Below are 26,560 nucleotides of genomic sequence, written 5' to 3'. Positions count from 1 at the left end.
GGTGCTGAATTTATTGCTGTCGGAGCTTAGGTGCTTTCCCTTGCTTGCAGATTGTGTCCTGCTTTTTTTTTTGGCATAGCTACTTTCAGTTGTGCTGAGATGTGCAGCGCCTTCGCAGTACATTTGGCGAGGCCCAGCATCTTCTGTTTTGCGCCCTTTGCCGTTAAGCCTTCTTTGAGCTAGCGTAGATATCATTTGGTGCCTGCGCCACTCAGGCCAGTCAATTTTCTGCCCTCATTGGGAGGTTGCACAGATACTTGTCCAGTACTCATGCTTGGCTTTGCGATAGCCACCTTGGATATTGAAGGATCCTTGGATCCCAGTTGCCACTTACTTACTTCCGTTAGTCTCTCACTTTATCGGTTCGGGAAATTTTTGCTAATTACAGATCCGAGATAAGTTTTCTCCAGTTGATTAAAATAATAAAAGTATATAATTGGCGCGTACATTTCTGTTAGGTGTTCCTACTTGTGGCGTGCGTCTTGATGTCGTTCTACAAAGGGAGTGACTTACAGTTTTCAAGCCGTCTCCGAATGGCAAATGGGTTTTATGAGGAGCTTTTTCATGGCAGAAATACCCTCGGAGGTTTATTATTTCAAATTTCAACAAGCAAGCATTAAGTAACTAAGTGCACAAGTTTAATATAAGAATATTACGTGTCATAGCCTGAGGCCCTAAATACTCACTCAATTACTCGTAAAAAAATTCAACTTAATTTAAATTTTTAGAAAATGCAAAACCATCATTCATGGCCATGTATTTTCTAATCATACGCATAAATTCGTACACAAACACAAGCAAATGAACATCTCCACGTACAGTTATTTGGTGCATTATAGACTTGTTGTGGGCTGCGCACTTTTGTGCAGCTGTACGAATAAAGTAGAAGTCCATGAATCATAATCTGAGACTGAAATTACGACGCCCAGTGGTAAGGCGCGAAATTATGTGGTGGCTATTAATTGCAATGGAATTAGCGGTGTTTAACAGTAGATGATTTGGTGATGCACGTGCAACATCTCCAGCAGTAGCAGCGCCAATAATAACAGCAGCAATGGCATTAGTGGCAACAAAAACACGAGGAACGGCAATCAGTTAACATCAACGCCACTGGCTCCGAAAGCATTGGGCGCACATTTTTCCGGCTACTAACGCGAAATGTGCACTAATCACCATGTTGTACAAGCACACACACACACTTGCATAAGCACACACACTCGCATATTTATACGAATATGCAGGCAAGAATGGTGGCAGTGTGGCATACAAACTAATCTGCAATTTATCATCGGCAAAGCTAGCGCGGCGACAGGTAACGCTGGTGATGCTGCAATCATTGCCGCTGCTGTCGCTATCGCACCATTTTAGGCTACGCGTACACATTGAATTCATTTCATTGCCTGGCCAACCCGAAAACGTGGAATGCAACTTGCTACTTGCAACTCGTCAAAATGATTTATTTTTGATAAATCGCTAAGTGCGGACCCCAGTTGATGATGTTGTTGCAGTTAGTGCGCTGTTGCTCTTATTATTCTTGTTGCAACATGGCAATGATTTACGCGCGACGCAATGACACAAAATTTAATTTCAAAATTCGAAAATGTTGTTCAATTTGGGTGGTAAATGTGCTGGCAATACGATTGCTGCAACACCAGCGAACAAAATAAAAACTAACAGCAATAAAAGTAGGCACCAACATGCCAGCAATTGCATTTGCCGGCCGAAGAAGCGCACGCGGAGATCTCTTGCCTCTTGCGCCAGCGCTGGGGTGGAATGTTATTGAGCTCCGGTGTGGCATGCCATGTCAACTGTCCCAAACGCGTGTGCGCGCATGCCACAAGCAAAAAAAATACGTACTACCAAGCACACACATACATGCACGCTGAAATATTGCACATTCGTGAAGTGAAAATAGTCAGTACAGGGGTGTAGCAGAAGCAGCAGCAGAAAGGCTGCCACTTGTGGCCAGGCAGGCTACAGCAAACCAAACGGTTGCTGATACAAGCAATTGCAAGTACAATATTCCTTGTCTACAGCATATTGCTCGTCGTTTGCTGTCTTGCCACTGACTTGTTGTTGTTGCTTTTACTGTTAGTGCTGCAACTTGCTACTGCTCACCCGTACCGATGTGGCAAGTGTCACCCAGGAGTGCCAGCAGCAGCAACGCCACCAAGGCTAGCCGACTTTCCATCCACACGTGTATGTGTGTGTATATTTGTGTATATGTATGCATGTGTGTATGTCTCTATAAAAGCTTCTACATATCCATAAACGTTCTGCTTTCGTAGGGAAATTATTAATTAAACTCGAGCATTCGTGGCCAAAGTGACACGGCGGAAAACGCTTGTAAAGTAGTAAATGGAAATGTTCAAGTTCTCTTAAAAGTTGTCACATTAATTTGATTCTTAAATTATCGCCAAAAACGGCTTTACAGAGGAAGGATTTTGTATTAAGTGTTCTTTTGCGTGATAAGTGAGTCACTTGAAAGTATTTAGGGGGAAATTTGTAAGGGTAATTGGGGGAATAGGTCCGAACAAAAGATTGAGGCTTGCATTTATGATTAGGAGAAAGAAAATTTTTGGGATAAGGGCTCCTATAATTTATTTATACGGGATGTCTACCCTGAACTAATTTCACAAGGGAGGCCTCTGACAGTCTCTCTTGTGGTTAGATCTCTCTAATGGCTTCATAAATCGGACCTCTTTCCAACATTGTTGTTGTCTTTCATATTCACCATACAGGGGGAGGTGAGGGGAAAATGAGAGAGGAAGGAACCAGACCGGTGGAAAAGTGGAGGAAGAGGCTTGGATTAAAGGATGACGACCAACGAGTGGTGATTTGCGTTTTTATTAACCGCTTCAAGCTACTGATGAATTTCTATATCACACAACGGGCGACATCCGCCAGTGTAGCGAAAGCATGAAAGCCCAGATTAAACCTTTGCCCGACGAGAGCAGGGCAGCTGAAAATATGGTGTTGAGATGATTTCAGCTCATTCTCCAGACAGTTTCTAGAGAAAGGGCTTGAAGAAATCACAAGCCTCACCGCATAGACACCAAACGGGCAGTGTCCGGTAAGGATACCTACCAAATTCGATAGATGTGGCTTTGTTAGCTTTAGAAGTTCTCTCGGCCAAAAGGATGCCGCGACTTCGAACAATTGCGCACTAAGCCAGCACTCGCTGAGTTGGATCGAGGCCCATCTTTCCAGTAGCTGATCACAGGTTCTCAGGGAACTCCAATCCTCTTATATTGCAATGAACCCACCTGAAGGGTCCCCTGTCTAACCAACTCATCGGCTCAATAGTTTCCCCTCTATGCCGTTTTGACCGGGAACCCAAATGAGCCTAATAACGAAGTATTTCGATTGAAATGGGAAGGAAGTCAGGCATTCCCCGTCTAATTTCGAACGCACAAACAACGAGTTCAAGACCCTAATTACCGCCTGGCTGTCGGAGTAGATATTTACCTCCTTTACAGTAATTACAGAAGCGAGCAACCAATCCACTGCTACCATAATTGCAGGTACTGCCGCTTGGAAAAGACTACAGTGGTCCGGAAGCCTACATTTAAGCTTCATGGGGAGCTCCTTGCAGAATACTGCCCCAACAACTTTGCCATCCAACTTCGAGTCATCCGTAAACATGGTTTCCATGCCCTTCCTCCAAATGTTCCGTTGAATTAATATGAATTGGAAAAGTTCCGCGCGGACCTAACGAGGGTGTCAAAGGATGTTATCGCGCCCGCTATCAAGCAACACGCGGCACTTTTTTCACCGCATCATCACGGGAGATAAGAAATGGAAATGAGAGGATAAGAAGATGAGAAATACATCAATATGAATCAAAGAAAGGAGTGGGTGGCTCCAGGATATGCGTTAAAGGCGAGATTCATGACAAGTGTTGGTAGGACTGGGAGGGCATGGCGCACTGGGAAATTCTCAAAAGGAATACCACTAAAAGAATACACCGCTTGGCTGAGGCTATTCGACTGAAAATACCTGATTGACATGATCAAACCATAACCATACCATCCTTTACGACAACGACAGGTCCCATGTTCCGCAAGTCGTCAAAACCGCACCACAAGAGTTCGAATGGGAGGCTTTTCAGCATCAACCGATTATCAGCTTTTCCGCAACCTGTCAAACCATATGAAGGGCGTTGCAGAGTGATCGATAACAAAAGAGGTCCTTAAAAACTGGCTCAACAACTTCTTTGACACCAAACCAGGCGATTTGTGGCGGAACGCCATCAACAAAATGGTTGAGAGGTGGGAAGAGGTTGCAAACAGCAACGGCGGATATATAATCTTAACTTTTTTATATAATTATTCTGTTTTGTTTAAATAAAAGTCTTCGGTAAAAACGCTATGAACTTATTCCCAAAGCCAATAGAAAAAAAATTAGAATATATAGGTTAACTGAAATTTTTCAAAACTTAACTAAATTTGAGCCTCGAAAATAAATTATGTGCATTGACGTAAAATAGTTTTTCATCTTTTCCCTTTTTTCACTCCCTGACCTTATTTTGTTTATTTTTAGTATCTACTTCTACAAAAACATTTGAATTGATCACATCCTACTAATAGTCGCATCTAATAAGACAAGAGGAAACATTCGAAAATTAATTCAAGTGAAGTTTAACAAATTGAAACACTTTTCATACAAAAACAATTGTCTTACATCTAAAAGTATCAGACTACAAGTGTTACTAAATATCTGTTCACATTTGTTTTACGTACGCAAAAATCGACAACAAATTGTTAGCAACTGTTGTTAACATGCCTGAGAAATGATCTCTCGTTCGCCGTATGTATGTATGCTGTCGCGAGGCACGCTCACTCGCTCATTTGTGCTCACAAGCTGTTGACAAGCATCAACATCTGTCAACGCTATTTAAAAGCGATCATTAATAATGCCGACACCGCTATATTAAATGGAAATCGAAGTGAGAGAATAAGTATGCCCGGATATATGTGTGTATGTATGTATGTATAAATAATACACAAGTAATGCATTGTACATTCGTATGTATAATTCCTCCTTTTTATAAAATAAATGGAAAAATAATTAGCTTGGTGAGTTGCTGAAATGATGAATAACAAATAAGCATTCGTATAAAGAAAAATTAGTGGTTGATTAGTGTAAATCTGTTGCAGAAATTGTCTAACAATTTTTGCTAAGGACTGTATCGATATCTTTTAGGCTAGCTTTCAAGTGGCTGCTATCTACACGGAGTTTTCGAAGGCTCCTGATGGAGTCTCTCATAAAATATTGTTTAGTAAATTAGCTTATAAGCTTTAATGGTATGTTCCCGCGGCTTTTAATTTGCTCTTTCATTCGTACTTCGCTCTCCCATTCGTAATTCACTCCCCAAGCCTAGCGAATTGCTTTATTTTACAAAAATAAAAACATAGCATTAATACATCATATTTCGACTTGGCTTTAGCAAAATTAAAAAAAAAATAATAATTGTAGTCCCTTGCGGTGATTATCACAACTCCTTGGAGATTCATCTGAAATCAATCGGCCAAGCGAAATTAGTTTTATTAATAGATAATCTTGTGTCTGATCGAAGCTTTTTTTCAAAATTAACAATATGGCGGCCTCAGGAAATATATTTTAGGTTTTCAAGAAAAAAACCGACAATTAATTGTTAAAAAAATCGAAATTTTTGAAAAAAAAATTCTTCGATCAGGCACGAGTTTCTTATTTATTCAAAAGCAGTATACATTTTATTGAAATCTACCAAGCGGTTTTCTAGTTACAGTGATCACTAGTTCAAAAAACATAGTTTTGAGAAAAACGCATTTACTACTCCTAACCCCATAAGGATTTTGTCCTCTGGAGACAATCTCTTAAGGCATATGGTATCATTTTTGCACACTTAACACCATATTTCTCTGAACTTCGGGCAGATATCTCTATCCGCAAACTGGAGTTTGAGGCTCATGCCAGGTCAACCTTTCCAATTAGGCAGGATTGGAACGAGGAAAAACCGTGCACCAAAGCTCAGAGATACCAGCTTGCTCTGCACTGAAGACGTCAAGATGGAATCGGACAAGACAAAGTCTCTCCTGTCATCAAACAAACATTCGGCGCACTCGCGTATCGGCACGCAAGTCACTGTTGACTGTTATAATTTTGAAGTGATAATAGACATTCGTTCATTTAGGAACAAACATTAACATTCAATAACAACATCCCTGGGAGTGCTTGAAAGAAAGATTCTTCGAAAGGCTTTTGGACCTGTGCACGTTGAAGACGGCCAGTATCGTAGGCGTTGGAACAATGAGCTGTATGAGCTTTACGGCGACATATATGTATATAGTGCCTAGGCCTTGTCGTCCGTATAAATATAAACGCTGCACCTCTAAAGGTATTCGATGCGGTACCAGTTGGTGGTAACAAGAGAAAGATGAGCTAGAGAACAACTTCGCTTAACTTAATATGACTATATGTCTTAGCATATACAAACTATGCGGAATTTTTATCTAATCTCAATAGTATTTATTATATTTCCTTTTAAAAATTTTGCAAAAATGAATTTTTTCAGTATATTATCGGTTTATTCCATAATTTATGGAACACGATTTAATTTTTGTCGCCTGCCTTGGCTGGGGTCGCAGGACCACATATCGGTAACTAAGTTTTCCAAAGCCTCGGTGACGGCTTCGGGGTATATTTCATGGTTTGTTTGGATTGTCCGCACATCATCTGACCTTCGCGGGCCCCAAAAAAGAAATGTAAAGACTTCAAGTTATAGCTTCGAAGTGGCTAACATAACCGCCACACAGTGTTCCGAACATGGACAAAAACGCAAACATTGAAAGTATCGGACCTTGGACTTTTTGGTTCATTTGAAAGCTTTAAATTCAAGAAAAGTTAGCAACTTATTTTGTGATAAAACAGATATTAAGCCTTATGCATCCCCTCAAATCTCAAGTAATGCGTACAAACAATTTCGCTTTCACGCATGGTATATAAAGGGTGATCAGGTTGGAGGTACTTTTTCCAATAGAGTTTTTTCGACAGATCAATTTTACAGTTTGCATTGAAATTTCATCATGGAAAAACTTACGCATCAACAACGTTTACAAATCATATTTCGAAAATCGACGCTCTGTGAAAAGTGGTCATTGCGCGCTCAGGCCAACTTATGATGTTCAGCGATGGGGCTCATTTTTGGCTTAATAGCTACATCGTATTTGGGCTGAAGAGCAACCCAAAGCCATTCAACAACAGCCCTTAGATACATTGAAAACTACCGTCTGTTGCGGTCTATGAGCTTGAGAAATCATCGGCCAATATTTCTTTAAAGACGAGGTTGGCGCCAATGTAACAGTGAATGGCGAACGCAATCACGCTTGATAAAGGACTTTTTAATACCGAAAATTGTACCCCATGAGCTTCACCACATTTGGTTCCAACAAGACGCCTCTACTTGCCATACAGCATGTGAAACAATTGCATCGTTGTTTCGGTGAGCAATTTATCTCTCATCTGGATTGGCCACCAAGATCGTGTGAACTTTTATTTGTGCGGGTATGTAAAGTCTAAATGCCGTATGGACAAACCAGCTTCGATTGAGTTCCAATGCTTACTAAAGTTATTCAGGAGATACCGACCGAAGTCTTCCAGCGAGTCATTCAAAATTGGCGGGATTATCTTTAAAAAACTAAATGCCATGAATGCTTCTACGCAAAAAAAAAGTTTGCCCAATCAAATTGAATTTTCATTGTTTTATTTCAATTTGAATTCCGATACCTCTAAACTGATCACCCTTTACAATTAACAATGAAAAATACGATTCTCCCTATTTAAGTATTTCTCTTTACTTTTACAGAAAATAGCTAATTTTTCAACATTTAATATTATTCTTCTATAAATTTCAACACTTACCAAACCAGTTTACTTAAGCAATAACAACTGCATCATAGAGAAACACCTTTCCTTGCCGTCGACTAGACTTCCAATAGTAATACCATAAATTTTACTCGTACTAATTTGCCATTTCAATTGTCAGATAAATGACAATAAAAACAAACAAACAAAATAAATGCAAACGAATTTCCTGTCCTTGTGCACCCTACAAATCTACAGCAACAACAACAGTAGCGATCATGCAAACTGCATAAACCGGACCCATTGCATTATCTGTTGTCGGGCAACGTTTAAGTACGCAACAGCGCGTAGCCAACCGCGGCAAGCAACTGTCCAGCGCGAGTGTACCTACCTATGCACAAATAGGCGAGTATCGAGCGAAATAAAGATAAATTCAATAAATAATTATTTGCATTTCGCTGAATGGACACAGAGTGTTGGTGTTGTTGCTGCTGAAAATAGCTTCGCAATGCTAGGAAAGCATCGTTCACACGAATAAAACGCAGTAAACAAAAATTAATATCTTTTTAGAACATGACGATTTAAATTAAAAGAAACCTATTGAGTTTATAGGGGGCACCTTTTGAAAAGTCCAAAAAGTGATACAGATGGAAGTATTCGGATCCAAGTAAAGTTCAAGGGGTCGATTCTCGCTCTGCGTAAACATAAAGAAAAAGTTTGTTTCCGGTTTTCATTACACTTTCGATTCTTCTTACGTGAAGAAATGAAAAAAAAACAATAAAATATTTGCATATGAAAATTTACTTTTCACTGACAATTTGCGAGTCAAAAAATGGAGAAGGTCCGTGGTAAAAGTGCGAGTGTAGTTACGTGGCTACAAAACTGCATATACCCGAAAATGTTTAAAAATGTTGTTTACAAAATTGAAGAATTTGATGAAAATGTGAGATTTTTTTCACGTGCACAAATTTATAAACTAAGATTTACATGGTTACTGTAGTAGTATGAATTCTACTTTTATAAAAGTCTTTTGCTTTCTTTGTTTTTTTGGCACAACTAGCAAGTACAACACTCAATTAAGTCCATTGTACTGCACTCGGAATCCCTTTTAGTTTCCCTTAAATCTACCTGACCTTCGAAGAATTCTAAGATTGGATTAGATTTGGTGGTACCAAGGAGCCAAGGTGGTCGCTTCTTAACACATCAGTGTCAAAGATCTCAAGCCTGATTCGAGCGAAGGCGGGGCAGACGCACAGAAAGTCGTCCGCCGTCTCATCCTCCTCTTCACAAGCTGGGCGGAGTACACTGTCTGAGATGCATACCCTTTCCTTGAGCTTCGCCCACAGAAAGTGGCTCGTCATCAGTCCAACCAGCTGTCTACAGACCCTTTTGCTTAATGACAGGAGGATCTACGACAGTTGATCGGGCATGATGGGTAACATCAGTTTAGTACATCTGCGGCCTCTCTCAGCCTGCCAAGCTCGCTTGTGGGTTGTAGTAACCCATTCGCTGGCTGCTAAACCTGTGGCTGCAGAAGGGTGTGGCAGAATGGGATCCGGGCAAAGAAGTTGGCCTCAGAGCCATTTGTCTTAAAAATCCGTAATTTTGTATGTACGCTGAATGTACTCGAAACCAGATAGCTCGGATCTGTGCATACGCGCCATTCGCCTTATATATTCTGGCGATATCGTCTAGTTTCGCACTGTCTTCAGCGGCAATGATACTCGTCAAGTAGGTAAAGGTGTCAACGTTCTCAATTTGATTACCATTTAAAAGGAACGGGCGACTGTTAATGGGTCGAATTTTCGTAGCTTTCGTTTTCTTGTAATTTATTTTTAGCCTTGCATTCAACGAGGTTGAGGACAGATCATCAATTTCGTTCTGCATGGCGGTGTGGTTGACGGAGAGAAGGCATATATCATCAGCGTAGGCAAGGCCTTCGAGATGTGCATAGAAGTTCCAATAGATACCTCTTCTTTCCCCCTTCAATACAACTTTTTAGTATATCGTCAATAACAAATAAAAATAACAATAAATGGTGGGAATGATTTCCGACAGATTACCATTGTGCAAAATCCCGAATTTAAAGTTATTATAGTGTGCGCGTACGAGAGATATTAGTTTCGCCGGGATCCTTCGAGCGTGTAACGCGTCCCATATGTTGTTACGAGAAACGCAATCAAAAGCTGTACTGTAATCTATCATAAAACATAAGGTCCTGAAATATTTGTAGTGGAACTAACATATACTTCAGGTCTCCCGAACTCCTCTAAAGAAACCTTATCGTTGGTAGATTTTATCCAACGCAAAGTGACGTCTCCGCACAATCAACAAATTCCTATAAATATAAATTATTTTCGAAGTTGTATTAAATTTACTAAAAATCGTTAACTTACCTTTCCTCACCACGAACTCTTTTGCTTAGCTTAACATCTGTTTTGAAATTTGAAACCCACACTTTCAAAAATTTCAGGGCTACAGTGGAAACGGAATACTTTTATCATGCCGCAAATGAGAATCGCAAAATAATCGTTTGTGAAAAGCGTCTGTGAAAAGGCAAGTAAAAATTTGTTTCACTTCATATTTACACAGTACCTACGAGTATCGACCTCCACGAGTAGTTTATGCTGGTTTATTTCTTCTACTAAAAATTACTCTGATAAAAATTACGAATATTAGAAATAGATTTTGCCGACTTTTTAATATGCCTTTCCATCCTACGTATCTCCTTTCCTATGCCGAAAAATGTGAAGAGTTATAAATATTTTTTTCGAAAAATCAACTTCCGATTCAATCTTTTATTTATATCGATTCTTCTTCATTTATTTATATCAATTCTTCTATTTAAATAAAAATATCACATAAAAATATTGAAGGTAACGACCGACTTGTAACGTGAATTTTGTTCACCCGAATTCAAAATTTGCAATTCAAAAATTTTGTGATAATTTTTCATTTTGGTTTTGTATTATTTCCGATTTCGGAAAGTTTTGTTTAGTGGGTATGAATGCACGCACACACACACACAGATGTAACACAATTTTTGTTGGTTTGGCAGAGTTATCGCACGAGTTGTATTTATTAAAGCAAACAACGTCAAAAGCGCCGGAAGAGGAAGAGCAAGCAATGCGCTTTTTGGCGAATATTCGAAAGTGCAACACGGAATGCAATTTCTGCATATCACAGACCAATTGCGCTGTGCAATTCCTCCAAGTACTTGTCACATGGCTGGCAATGTATGTGAGGCCAGTGCGGACAATGAATTTTAGCATGACGATTGCATCCAATGAAATTGAACAGGTCGTATTGGCTGCAACTCCATTGAAATATTACATGCAACGCAATTGCCAATGTTCCGCCAAATTTTCAGCTGTGCGACAAGCCGATCCATTGTTGCAAGTATTTATGTGCACGCACGTACAATTGAAAATGAGTTTTGTTGTTGATTACTGCGAAACCCAACAAGAATTCGAGTGAGATTTTAGTTGTATTTATTGACTTCTGGATGTCCCTTAAAATTGCATCCTTGACAATTGCATCCTTGACAAGTTTAGTCCTATGACAGTGTTTTTCAGAGGAGATCAGATCCTTCTAAAAGAATATTGATGACACGCATTTTTAAGGGCTCCTCATATTAAAAGTATGGTACTAAAGTAGCATGAAATCTAAAAGGAAAACCCGAAACAGAAGCTTACCTTCGGATGCCGCGAAATCTGTCTTGAAGTCAAGATATGTGGATGTTGTGCACAAATAAAATAAAAAGATCTGTACCATCATATTAAATAATAATAATAATTAGGACGCTTTACACTTTTAGGACGCTTCTTAAGGGTGGATAGTTTTTATGAGGAGCTTTTTCATGGCAGAAATATACTCGGCGGTTTGCCATTACCTGCCGAGGGGAGACAGCTATTAGAAAAACTTTTTTTTAATATGGTGTTTAATGCACGGAGATTCGAACCTGTGTATGTGTATGTCCCTTCGGCTACGGCATCAAAAAAACTACTCGATAGCCAAAGTAGCGCTAGTGGATTTTCATTCAGGATTGGTTTTTAATTCTTATGCTTTTTAGTCTGCATGGCTTTATAACCATGGTCTTTATAATATCATAAATTATAAATGAAAATATTAGCTAGTCAAGAGAACTGACTGAGTGATTAGCAAGCACATGGCGCCCACTCGTTCATATACAAATATCAAAGTACTGTAAGATCTCGTTTTATGCGGTGGAAGCGTATTTAAAAGCCTTACTGCCTTGGAAAGGTAAGGATACGTTCCGTGATTTTCTAAAATCGTATAAAACCAAAACAACAAGTTAAAATTAACTTAAAACGGCATAAAAAACTTTACAGAAATTAAAAGAAACAGGCTGCTTAATAAATTACTTCGAATGTTTGAAAGAAATCTATATGAAAGTTTAAAATAAACTTGTATTCAAACTAAATTTAACTATTTTTAAATAATTATCGCTAACTAATAATGGTTTGCGCCGCCGAAGTGGTTCCAAATCACCTTCATCATCAAGGGAGACTGTCTCTGCAATAGATATTTGCGGTAAAGGCGATGGATTTGCACGAACTTCATTCTCGTTCTATGTGACTCTTTCTTCTCTGATAATGTAATCGGTAATTCAACTCTGCGATGATGATTCTACTAATTTTTCATGTAGCTCACTATATCCAGGCATGCAGTTCTGCAGCTCACGTTATAGTTTAAAGACTCATTCAGAATTGGGGTCATTAATATGAAAATAAATTTCTAATTCACTGCAAAGTTGAAGACCTTCTCCAATTAATTTTGCAACTAGGGGGGTTGCCTTTCTTCCTCATCATTATTACCTTCTAAACCAACGACGACATCTACAGTTAGATCAATAATATCATTCTCAAGTAAGGCATCATCCACAAGCACTTCATCTACTTGTATATCATCATGGCTGAAGGTATTTAAACCACGTCCGCCAATTTCATGTGCCAAAGTAGATATTTCATCTGATATTATGAAGTGAATTTCTTTTTAAAAACCCGGTTAGCCAACCTTTGCTAGCTGAAAATGGGAAGTGAAAGTTGCTGGCTCTGACTGTTTCACTGACTCATGCAACAGAAGAGCTTTTTCCTGGATTAAATAATCACTTAGAGAAATTCTTCTTCAAATAAAGTCCTCAATCCAAACTGCGAGGTCTCTGTCTATTCTTTCTAATTATATTTACATCCCTTGAGTAAGATGATAATTTGGCTCAGAATTGTGTACCAGAAACGACAGATTTTCTTGTTGCGACTTCATTATTTTTAATTACTCCTACTGTTTGCCTTAATTGAAATATTTTTCAATCGCCGTAGACCCTTTTCCTTTAGCTTAGCGAACTAAAATTACAATTTTCGTTTCCAATGGAATTGATTTTCTTTAATGTTTTTTTTTTTCTCCATCTTAGAAAATAAATTAGACATATTTATACTTAAGATATTGAGAAGGCAAAAATCTCTTCTAATGAAAAATAAAACTTTACGACTCCCACTTTAAACGTTTTAATCCAGTAACCAAAATGTACCGCTTGTTACTGGAACTTAAAATCAGCAAAATTTAAACTCGCTACTTATTATAAAAATGAAATTTAATTTCAAAACAATTACAGTTTATATCTTGCAATTTAAAACTCATAATGATGTAATAGTGACTTGTCGATGATGAGTATCATGTACAAGTGTAATCCGCGATCATTCTAAAAACAAGTTACTGTAATCTGGATGTGAAGAGTTCAGGTAGATCTAGCTGTCCTTTACATCCATAAAGCAGTGAAAGTCTTTGTCTTGTAGTAAAAGTATTTTTCTCATAGCGACCACAGTGGTAACTCTCTGTGCGTTCCTGTCATGAAAAAGCTTCTCAGAAACTCCTACTGCCGTTCAAGAGCGACATACAAAGGCAAGGATTTTTTACTTTTAGGGAAATGCCAAGATGTTAGTACATACCACAAATTAAACAAGAAGTTGAGTCCAAATACCTGTCAAAAAATAATCTTCAGAGACCTATTATCACCTATGCATCAGTGATCTGGATGAGTAGACTCTCTCGAGTAGGAGTCGGGAGGACTTTATCGAGTTTACAACACACTGTGGTCATCTGTTGCACCGGAGCTTTTCCGACTACTTCAGGCCCGGCATTAGATGCTCTAATTGGTCCACCACCACTTGAAGGCCATCCGCGGGCTGAAATACAATGGGAACTGGTATGGCACGTGTCCGGCATTGGAAAACAGAAAACGCATAGACTTCGATCCAACGATTCTCTCCATGCTCCTTGACTCCATGACATCAAGAATCGTACTGGAAAAGGGATACAGTGTGGTGCTGCCAGAGACTCAGTTGTGGTCAAACTCTGGAAATGAGCCCGGCAAAAACTATTTTTGCATTTTCACGGATGGATCCAGGACCGAGAATGGCTCCGGCTCTGGGGTCTATGTGGAACCCAACTGCACTTTGCTCTTGGAATGCATACATATGTGTTTCAAGCGGAGGTGTATGCTGTTCAAGAAGCGATGAACTTTTTTGTGGAAAACAGATGCAGAGGCAGATCTATATGTGTCTGCAGCGATAGCCAAGCTACGCTCATGGTCTTAGACAGCCGCCCAAGCACATCAGAGGTAATGAGCCAACTTCTTTGGTCCGGAGCCCGTTCTATCACTCCCTGTTATAGCCTCTAACCAACAAGCGAGCTTGGCAGGCTGAGAGAAGCTGCGTTTGGACAAAACTGATGTTACCTGTCATGTCCGACCGACTGTCGCAGTTCCTCCTGTCACTTAGCAGAGGGAACTATAAGAGGCTGGTTGGACTGATGCCACTTTCTATGGGCAAAGCACATGGAAAAGGTGGGCATCTCAGACACTTTTCCCAGCGTATGGAGAGGAGGATGAGATGGCGGACAACTTTCAGTGCGTCTGCCCCGCCTTCGCTCGAACCAGGCTTGAGGTCTTTGGCACTGATGTGTTAAGAAGCGACCACCTTGGCTCCTTGGCACCACAAGATCTACTCAGACTTCGTCGGAGATCGGGTAGATTTTAAGAAAATTAAAAGAGAATCCGAGTGCAGTACAATGGACTTAATTGTGTCTATTTGCTGTACTTGCTAGTTGTCGAACAAAAAACAAACAAAAAGAAAAACTAAAAACAAAAAAGCTTCAAGTATAATTTACTTTTTCGATTTTTATAGTATATATACGAAAATTCTGGGAATATAATTTTTACGCATTTCATATGCTGGCCACCTATAGCCACCCTTCAGTAGCGCACATTTTCTATTGGCCCTTTTGTTTCACTTAATTGGTGTATTTTAATTCAATTCATTTCATTTCACTCGTTGCGAAGTGGGTGACAATTTTCTCAGCTTCATTATAGTTTATATAATATTTTGTAATTGAGGCTGGCCTATGCAAAATATGTATATTTAAACGTGCATACTTTATTAAATCCACTACAAGCATGCTTACATACATACACACGTGCGTATATATTTTGTGCATAAGTTGAAAACACGAATCGATATCGTTTATGCTTGATTTATGTGACATGAAAACCGTTCATAGTTGGAAGAGTTGAATTAAAATCAGCACAACACTGCATCGAGCATTTGGTATATTTGTTGATAAATTTAATAAATTTTAAATTAAATTAAACAAAAAGCTTAAATGGGAATATCCATCCGCACATACATACATGCCGAGAAGAAAGACTATTTACATGAACATTAAATGTTTTATGTTTGCTTTAAAAATAAATTCTGACTGATATTTACACGAAAATTCCATTAAAGGTGAGTTGATGAGCCGAGGCCCAATCGACGCACAAGAAAGCATATTACCAATGGGCACTTTCGAGCGCTGACAGACGTACTGTCTCCACTGAGATCGCAGAGCGTGCAAGGCAAAGAGGCAGCGTGTCTGCCACAAGCAGGCTGTTGCATTGCGGGCGGTACGATGGACGGTGACACAGTGACAATAACAATGCCATTGAGATAAAGCCGATTGTTTTACAAAATGCGTAATCTTGCAATGGCTTAAGAACGGTAACGAACCAGAGCATGTGAAGGAGAGAAGATTACGAAACCAACGTAATATAGTTTAAATAATAGTAAAACAACAAATTCGTGCGATAGCAAAGCAATAAAACAAATCAGGCACAAAAAAGAATGATATGAGGAAGAATTAAAATAAATGAGTAGAACAAAATCGGAACAAGATAAGATGCTCAAGAGTTGAAGGAATTTCAATGCATTCGACTACTTAACACACAAAAAAGAAAAGATCAAAACAAAACAGTTGAACGACCAACCAAATTTGATGAGAAATTAAATTGCTCATAAAACGAAGGCAATGGCGATTGCACGCCGATGTCAATGAGAACCATCGAATTAGCTTGAAAAACTATTTGGAAAAAAGGGTCCGGAGTAGACTTTTCTTTTTCGGAAAACACAAACCATAAATTTTAAAAACATTTTCACGCCAACCGCAGCAGAACAAGCAGGTAACTAAATTAATTTAAATAAATTCAAGAACACACATACCCATGCACCTATAGAAAATGTCAATATTTAACCTCCGCACTGGTACGGCACAATTTGAGTTTCTATCTTGAACTCTAATTTTATATATTAGACAAGATCAAATCAACTGATTGTCCCGGAATTCTGTGCGCTTTGTAATGTTAATCACACCGCTTCGTTATTGCACCGGCATTGCAGTTGTTATTGTTGTCCAACAAACTGGCGAGTTGATTGAAATTCGATCGCACATCTGAGGCATAGAACTCCGCCATTCAATAACTCTGCAGTAGATAGATTTCGAAATGCCCAATTAAACGTATTTCGTAATACGATACAAATGAGCATACAAAGGGGTTTTATAGGTATTACCTGTCCATAAGGAAGATATTTTTAAACAATTCTACTAAGCTAGACTATTTGGAGACAAGCCTCAGGTTGAGAACATTCGTGCGGAGAGTAAACGGAGTTATGTCAAGTTACGCTGGGTTAAATTGAATGAAAATTATATCATGCAGATGAAAATGCACATGAAAAATGGAATAAAAAAAAATATGTGCGGGTAATGCACTTTAAGGTCAGAAAACTCAATTTCTGTTAGGAATTTTTTTTAATCTTCTTCATTTTAATAACAATTTGCCACTAAAGTACAGGGTGGGCCATATAGCGTTTGCTTTTTGAACCACCTATTTTTTTGAGAATGGTAACACAAATGACATGTCAATTGTGTTCATAATTTACTTAAAGGGTTTACATTTACGAAATGGGACGCTATACGCTTGAACAAAATTGGGAAATATTGAAAACCTATTTCCAAAGTGGTGAGTCTTCTTCTTCTTCCGCGGTTACAGTAAATGGCGAGCGTTACCGTGACATGCTAAACGAGTTTTTGTTTCCAAAAATTGAAGAGGATGACATGGACGACATTTGGTTTCAACAGGACGGTGCAATTGTCACACTGCCAAAGTTACACTCGAACTTTTGGCTACCGTTTTTAAATTCCGATATCAATTGGCCGCCTCGGAGCTGTGATTTAAGCCCGTTGGACTATTTTTTGTGGGGAGCCGTTAAGGACAAATGCTATGCGAACCATCCAGAGACAATTGATGCTTTAAAACACGAAATCGAAGTTGCCATTCATGAAACTGGAGCCCAAATAATCGAAAATGTGCTTAAAAATTGGGTTGATCGAATGGCCTACTGTAAAGCCAGTCGTGGTAGTCATTTGACCGATATTATTTTTCATTCATAAATGACAATGTTCAATCTTCAAAATAAACAAAAGTTTGAAAAAATATTGATTAGTTTTTTTTTATAGCCGATTCAAAAAGTAAATTTTACATGCTCGGGTGGAGCTTTAGCTTCATTCACAATTTTCTTCCAGGCCTCACGATTTTTGGCTGTTTCCCCCACTAGTTTACGTGCATCTTTTTCTGGTCAATGAAGACTTGGCCTAGCCAGTGCTCTTTTGGGCGTCCTCGTGGTCAACGTTTTTTTCGGGCGGTCGTTGTTTATGCATTCAATATAACCCAACCAACTTATTATTTGTGATTTAATGTGTTTAATAACAAAGAACAAAAAAGCCACGAGCGCTGACGGACTGCCGGCTGAGCTATTCAAACATGGCGGCGGGGAGCTGGTAAGGTGCATGCATCAGCTCCTATGCAAAATATGGTCGGATGAAATCATGCCTGCCGATTGGAATTTAAGTGTGCTCTGCCCAATCCATAAGAAGGGCGATCCTGCAATTTGTGCCAATTACCGCGGGATTAGTCTTCTAAATATCGCCTATAAGGTTCTAGCGAGCGTATTGTGTGAAAGGCTGAAGCCCATCGTCAACCAACTGATTGGACCTTATCAGTGTGGCTTCAGAGCGGGAAAGTCTACCATCGACCAAATATTCACAATACGCCAAATCTTGGAAAAGACCCATGAAAGGAGAATCGACACACACCATCTTTTCGTCGACTTCAAAGCGGCATTCGACAGTGCGGAAAGGAGTTACCTGTATGCCGCGATGTCTGAATTTGGTATCCCCGCAAAACTAATACGGCTATGTAAGATGACGTTGCTCAACACCAGCAGCGCCATCAGAATTGGGAAGGACCTCTCCGAGCCGTTTGATACCAAACGAGGTTTCAGACAGGGTGACTCTCTGTCGTGTGACTTCTGTAACCTGATGTTGGAGAGGATCGTACGAGCCGCAGCACTTAATCGCTCAGGCACAATTTTTTAGAAGAGCGTACAATTGTTGGCGTATGCCGATGATATCGACATCATCGGCCTTAACAACCGCGCTGTTAGTTCTGCCTTCTCCAAACTGGATAAAGAGGCAAAGCGAATGGGTTTGGTGGTGAACGAGGACAAAACGAAGTACCTCCTGTCATCAAACAAACAGTCAGCGCACTTGCGTATCGGCACCCACGTCACAGTTGACAGTTATGATTTCGAGGTTGTAAAGGACTTCGTATACTTAGGAACCAGCATTAACACCGATAACAATGTCAGCCTTGAAATACAACGTAGAATCTCTCTTGCCAACAAGTGCTACTTTGGACTAAGTAGGCAATTGAGTAGTAAAGTCCTCTCTGGACGAACAAAACTAACACTCTACAAGACTCTCATCATGCCCGTCCTAACGTATGGCGCAGAAGCGTGGACGATGGCAACATCCGAAGATTTTTGGACTTTTGCACATTGCCAACGGCGAATATCGCAGACGATGGAACGATGAGCTGTATGAGCTTTACGACGACATAGACATAGCGCAGCGAATAAAGATCCAGCGGCTACGTTGGCTGGGTCATGTCGTCCGAATGGATACAAACGCTCCGGCTCTGAAAGTATTCGATGCGGTACCAGCTGGTGGTAGCAGAGGAAGAGGAAGGCCTCCTTTGCGTTGGAAAGATCAGGTGGAGAAGGCCTTGGCTTCACTTGGTGTGTCCAATTGGCGCCGGTGAGCACAAAAGAAACGACTGGCGCGCTTTGTTAAACTCGGCCAAAATCGCGTAAGCGGTTATCGCGCCAATTAAGAAGAGGAAGAATAACATATCCTCTTTTGCATAAGGACAACAGCTCATCGTTGTACTGTATTCTATACGTGCCATCATTTCCCGGAGTGGTCCAAAGATCTTTCGAAAATTTTTAGGCATTGTCCATCTGCGTGAGTAAGTGTCCATGATTCGCTTCCATGAGATTTTGGGGGTGTATTAGAAATTTCTCCTATACCATTTTTTTAGATTTTCTATGCCTACAAATTGCGCTAGGTCTCCAGAAAAGTATAGTTAGGTTTTTTTTTTTTGGTACAGTCCATAATAAACGTGCAAGCTTGTTATTAAGTAGCCATGAATAGTTGCAAAATTGAGTTTTTTTCCTAATTTAAATTTGAATTTGTATATGTTTTGTAGTTGTTTTACATGTTTTGAACTATGGATTGTATTTTCACTGTACACTAATTTTAATAATTTTTTTTTTGTTTTGTAATAAAAATGTATTGTTTATTGTTCTATATATAAATTTTTTTTTGCACGCTTTTCTAAGGAGCGTAGAAAAGAGTCGGCGGTATAAACAAGAGCGTACTCGTGCTTCAACAGAATACTACGTCAAATTCACGTATCCTATGATTAGCCCAGAACGAAAGCATTTTATGTTTCTAGAGTTTATTCTTAGTCCAAAGCTACTGATATTCTTCGAAAATTTTCGGAAAATCTTGTCTTCGGGAAGGATTAAAAAGCATATTAGGTGGGAAATATTTAAGACAGATTACGAAAGCTTCCTCAAAAGAGACACGAGCCGGTGTGCTTCAAATTATCACAAGAAAAAGAAAAATCGTACCTCGATTAAATATCAATACCAATACTGTGTGTCAAAGCTAGTACTAATTTCTTTGAACTATCGATCCTTGCAAATGAAAAGTGTTTATAGAAGTAATTCATATTAGTATTTATTCATTACGAAATTCCCTTGGAGGCACTGCAACAAGAGGTGTAGATGGAGTAACTTACATTATTTGGAAATGGAAAAGCCAACTAATTGGATGTTGTTCAAAATTGAATTATCTAGAAACTTGCTTCCGCACTTATTTGTAACTTTCCTCCACAGTTTTCTTTGAGAAAGTCTACATACATACATACATACTCGTATAAATGCAGAGACAAAGAAGCATTTTTGTATATTTGTATTCTATAATACAGCCTAACAGTGCAAGCCAGTGTGAAATTTGGTTTTCTTATTCGAAATTTGTAAAGAAATTCCGATTTGCATGTCTTTTATCCTCCGAGGCATACGAACATCTGGAAAGACACACACATACACAACACTCTGCATACACATATTACACAATCACACACATACATGCATGCCGGTATAATTGCTATTATAAAGTTGTTTGTGTCTAATTGCCTTTCTATCCGTCCGTTTCGGCTGTAACTGCAGCTTTGCAATTGCGAAAGCAAGCAAATGCAACAAACAAGCAACAGACATTAAAATGCCAGTGCAAAGATGTTTCGAAAGCAAAACAATTAGCAACAGGAAAAGTAGACGTAACAAAAAAGGACAAATGCAGCTCGTTTTCAAGCCATTTGAAATGGCAAGCCGGGGTGGCTTACTGTTTGACATGACAGTCTAAGACAGCCTACAGCAAAGTTTCTACAAACTTAATTAATCACCGGAAAAGTTTGCAGCTTTTCGGTAATTCATCTTCGATTTGCTTTTGTTGTAGAAGTTGTTCTTGTATTATATTGAGAAGGAAAGGCGAAAATTCGTTTTTTTTTTTTGTTTTTGTTAATTATGGAGATGGATGAAAACTTTAAAATACTAATTAATATATTTACATATGTACGCATTTAAAAACTCGAACTCCTGTGATTCCGCGAAAACCTCGAATGATTCCCATTTGTATGGTCGCATCGAAAATAAGCTAGCCTATGAACCGAAGCTGCTCATAGAAGTGCTCCTTCTTCGGTAAAAAAGTGGTCTCTCACTACTTCGATCTTCCTCACTCCTCCACTCTTCCTTCAATGTTAATAATACTTAATAACTAAAAAATGCTGCACCAAATGAATATTTAGTTAAACGATTATCTATTGAAGTAAAATTAAAATCACGCCCGATGGCATAAACACTAGCGCAGAAAGGAAGCTTTGGGCCAAACGCCAGCGAAAAATTCGCTAACGACTCGATTTTGGCCAGAGTCTTTGTGGCCTGATGCATTACTTGTCAGCTTGCTAACGGGTATTACTGTTAGGTAACGTGGTTGTCTTCGTATTGTGTTGTAATGTGGTTTGAGATGGAAGACTCGCTTCCAGTGCTTTGAATATGCATTCTACTCTAGAGCTTCACATCGACTAGAGAAAGACTTTGCAGAAATCCCCTTAAAAAACAGAAAATCATGTCCAGGTAAATTGAATGTATCGACCAGATCCATATCAAGACTAATTGGAGTTGATCTTCACATGAAAGCCTTACGTCGCTCAAACGGTCATCTTTTGACAACGCGCTTGAAGAAAATTAGACTCGACAGATGCAAAGAATTTATTCGGTGGCACGCAGTCAACGACCATGAAAATGTTCATTTCACAGATGAGAAAATTTTCACTGTTGAAGAAGTTTTTATTGAGCAAAATGACAAAATCTATGCTAAAACTTCTAAATACGCAAACAAATTTTCTTCCAAGGGTTCAGCTTAGTCGCCGTCCAGTCTTCGTAATAGTTTGGTGGGGAGTGTCTTGTAAAGGCGTTACATCTCTTCGTTTGGCATCTTCGAAAGAGCTGTTATGATCGGCGCAAAAGTACATCAGGAGGATGTATTAAAACGCGTGGTGAAGCAGTTGAGCCTTACTCTCTTCAACGGAGAGTGTTGGTTCTTCCAGCCAGACTCAGCTCCAACCCACAAGACAAAATGCACCATGCAGTGGCTAAAAAACAATATTCCTGGGTTCATGACCGCAAAAGATTGGTCGCCTGGGCGTAAAGTTCTAAATCCATTGAACTACAGTTTGTAGTCAGAATTGAAGAAGATGACTTGTCGAAAACTTCACAGAAATTTGGAGAGTCTCAAACAATCTTTGGCTCAAGCAGCGACGTCAATATCCCTGAAAACCGTGTATAATGCAATAGATGAATGGCCTAATCGTTTGAAGGCTTGTGGAAAAGTAAATGGTGACCATTTATTTATTTATTTATTTATTGATATCAGAGTACAGAGTAAAACTGAGGGCTTTTAATAGTACTTCAACATTAGTATATACTCGTACAACTAGAATTATTTTGACATGAAAGTTTCTTAATCTATCATATATTTTTACACCAGTTCATTAACAAATCAATCCAATATATGTAATATAACTCAACTATACTAATAAGAAGATAAGGCTTTTGTAGTAGGAAAAAAAGGAGACTTAGAGGGAGAAAAAAGTAGTAATTAGAGAATACAGAGAGAAATTGATGCCCAAATTAATGCAATTAAGCACTTTTAAAGTAATCATAGGCTTGTGCCCTGTAGTTAAATCTGTTTAGTTTAGATATCACAGTGTCGGGTAATGAGTTCCACACTCTAACAGCATTAATGAAAAATAGTCTAGATGATACTAGGTAATTAAATGTTAAAACGATGAACGACCTTAATGGTATCAACTTCTCTATCAGATAGGTAGGTAACTTGAATAATGAAAGTTTTCAGCTAAATATACAATTCCTAGCAGACAGATAACTGTCAAAGCTACAGCCTAATAACCTTGTTCGCCAGGCGGTGATATATTCATATCTACCAATCCCATATACAGGGTGGGCCATATGGCGTTTGCTTTTTGAACCACCTATTTTTTTGAGAATGGTAACACAAATGACATGTCAAATGTGTTCATAATTTGGCTGCCGTTTTTGAATTTCCATATCAATTGGCCGCCTCGGAGGTGTGACTTAAGCCCGTTGGACTATTTTTTGTGGTGAGCCGTTAAGGACAAATGTTATGCGAACCATCCAGAGACGATTGATGCTTTAAAACACGAAATCGAAGTTGCCATTCATGAAATTGGAGCCCAAATAATCGAAAATGTGCTTAAAAATTGGGTTGATGGCCTACTGTAAAGCCAGTCGTGGCAGTCATATGGACGATATTATTTTTTATTTATAAATGGCATTGTTCCATCTTCAAAATAAAAAAAAAAAAGTTTGAAAAAGTATTGATTAGTTTTTTTTTATAGCCAATTCAAAAAGCAAATTTTACATGGCCCACCCTTACATAACGCGTGGCGTTATTAAATGCCAACTCAGAGTAAGTAATGAGAGGCATAATTAGCTGGAGAACTTAGTTGCTCCTCGTTTTCTCTGGTGTGAATGTTGCAGAGATTCCCAGCTTACGCAATGTAGCATATATACTCCTCACAACCCTATTTATATAGTCAGCAGAATTTAGAGGCATTATCAATGTACACCACACTATTACATTTAGGTAAGACATATGGCTTTGATGCGTTCAAACATAGAGAATTATTATTAGCCCAAACAGAAATAGCAGAAAAATCTCTATTTATTTTGAAACATAAATCTTTAACGAGACCAATACGACTGGACAAGTACAATGGTATATATACGCATGGACATTAACATACTGACAAACGGTAAAAACATCATTGACAAAAAGACTAAACATGTAGAAGTGGACCAAGGATAGGCGCTTGCGGTACACCAGTGTGCGTATATCTAGGCTGAGATGCGTTCTGCCCACAAGGTAGCTGGTCATGACCTTCACCGCATTGTCTTTGAAGCCGAAATACTGGTCCAATGGTCCAATAAGTTCATAAGGTGAGAGGGTAAAAACAATTTTTTCAACCAAAATTCATTTTATTCTTCAACATAGGTCCCTTCTAGGGCGATACACTTTTCCCAACGGTCTTCCAACATTTTGATGCCTTTCGAAAAATGATCGATAAAAAGTCCTTCAAAATACGCGTCTGTTTCCCATTCAATGTCTTCATTTGATCGAAATCTCTTTCCCGGAAGCCATCTCTTCAAGTTTGAAAACAGCCAATAGTCGCTGGGGGCCAAATCTGGAGAATACGATGGATGGGGAAGCAATTCGTAGTGCAATTCGTGCAATTTTGCCATGACAGTCGTTGATTTGTGAGCCGGTGCATTGTCTTGGTGGAACAACACTTTTTTCTTTGCTAAATGAGGCCGCTTTTTCTTGGTTTCGTCGTTCAAACGGTCCAATAAGCCGGCATAATACTCGCCGGTGACTGTTTTACCCTTTTCAAGATAGTCGATGAAGATTACACCGCAAGAATCCCAAAAAATGCTGGCCAAGACCTTTCCAGCCAATTGTTGCGTATCTGCCGACTGTTTATTCGACTGTGGCGTGTAGTGGTGGATCCATGTTTCGTCCATTGTTATGAATCGACGCAAAAACTCGCTTGGATTGCGGCAAAACAGCTCCAAACAATGCTCAGAATCCATTATTCGTTGTTGTTTTTGGTTGATTGTGAGAAAACGCGGCACCCATCTTCCGACTAGCTTTTTCACACCCAAATGTTCATGCAAAATCGTTCCTACTGACCCTTTCGATATGCCTACGGCCTCTGCTAACTCGCGCACTTTCACTTCACGATCATTCAGAATGATACGATGGATTTTTTTGATGTTTTCTGGAACAACTGCTTCATTTGGACGTCCTGAACGCGCTGCGTTCTTAGTGCCCGTACGACCGCATCTAAATTTACGAAACTATCGTTCAACGGTTCCGATCGACGGAGCGGAGTCCGAATATACTTCCGTAGCCATTGATGTGTTTCCACAGTGATTTTTTTAATTAATCAATACACGAAATTCTTTTTTTTTCTCACTAAATACCATATGCTTTTGATATTGACGCCGCCATCTATGCCTCACCTTATGAACTTATTGGACCATTTAGTAGTGTTTAAACTTCAAACATAACAGTTTGTGATCCACTGAGTCAAATGCTTCAGAAAAATCAAGTAAACAAAGTAGAGTCAAATCTCCTCTAAACAAGACGAAACTCCACCACACATCTCATTTTTGAATACAGGGCCAAATTAAGGAACAAATGGCAAAACGTTTTAAGCCCAAACACATAAAGGGTCTTTTAGAAAACGCGCCTAGATATGGTTTTAAAGTGAGGCTTGCAAAAATCAAGATTCTTTCAAGAACCACTATTTTTATTCAAAAGACAGCTGTTGACAATTATATGTGAAAAATGATCATTCAAATGTGCACCAAGAGCACGTCTACAGGTAAAATTCGCCAAACAGTCAATTCATCATCATCTTGGCGTTACAGTCCGGAGTGGACCATTGCCTCCTCTACAATACGCCCCCATTCTTCTCGACAGTCCGCTTTCGCTCTATGTTGTGAGATTTTCATCTTTCGTATATCGTCTTCTACGTCTTGCAACCATCATCTTGCTCCTTCAGGGTTTGCTTCAAATACTTTTTCGGTCGTTCTTTCGAAGCTCATTCTTAAAATGTGTACATACCACCCTAATATTAGGTACTTTATAAATCGCGTTACACACTGAGCGATTAAAACACTGAGCTCGGGGTTATACCGTATACGGTATGTACCGTCTTCTAATCGTATAGGGCCGAATATTCCCCTAAGAATTTTTCTCTCAAATCGCATCGGTAAATTCACGCCATTAACTTTAAGGGGATATTCTAGTGTAGAGGCATGAATTTGAGGGGTTTTTTCGGGCGCTATAAATAAAAAATAAGAAATATTTTTAGCATCCATTTTTTAATAAGATATTTATTAATGTTTTAAAAATACATTAAAAAAAAAAAATCTCAAAAAACGAAAAACTCAAATAGTTATAAGTTGTTGAAATGAGGGGTTAACAAAAAATGGCGCGCCACACCTACCACGATTGCAAGCGTTCTGATAATCTGAAACAAAAAAATAAAAAATATTATTAAGCTTGATGAATGCTGCTATCGTACTTACTACATAAAAAGTCGCAAAAACATTTTTTTTTTTTGGCCAAATTACGGCTGCCCGAAAAAATGATAAATTTATTTACTACTTTTTGTTAATTTTCGAAATTTTTTTAAAATAGTAAAATTTTTTTTTTGTTTATAATAATAGGAAGTACGATAGATATATGGTAGGTATATGTATATTGAGAAGGCTCACACTAAATTTCAAGTAAATCGGTTAAAGAGAACCTGAGA

This window comes from Anastrepha obliqua, chromosome 3 (assembly GCF_027943255.1).
Source record: "Anastrepha obliqua isolate idAnaObli1 chromosome 3, idAnaObli1_1.0, whole genome shotgun sequence".
NCBI lineage: Eukaryota > Metazoa > Arthropoda > Insecta > Diptera > Tephritidae > Anastrepha > Anastrepha obliqua.
The sequence above is the reverse complement of the archived record's forward strand: the minus strand, read 5'-3'. Positions refer to the sequence as shown.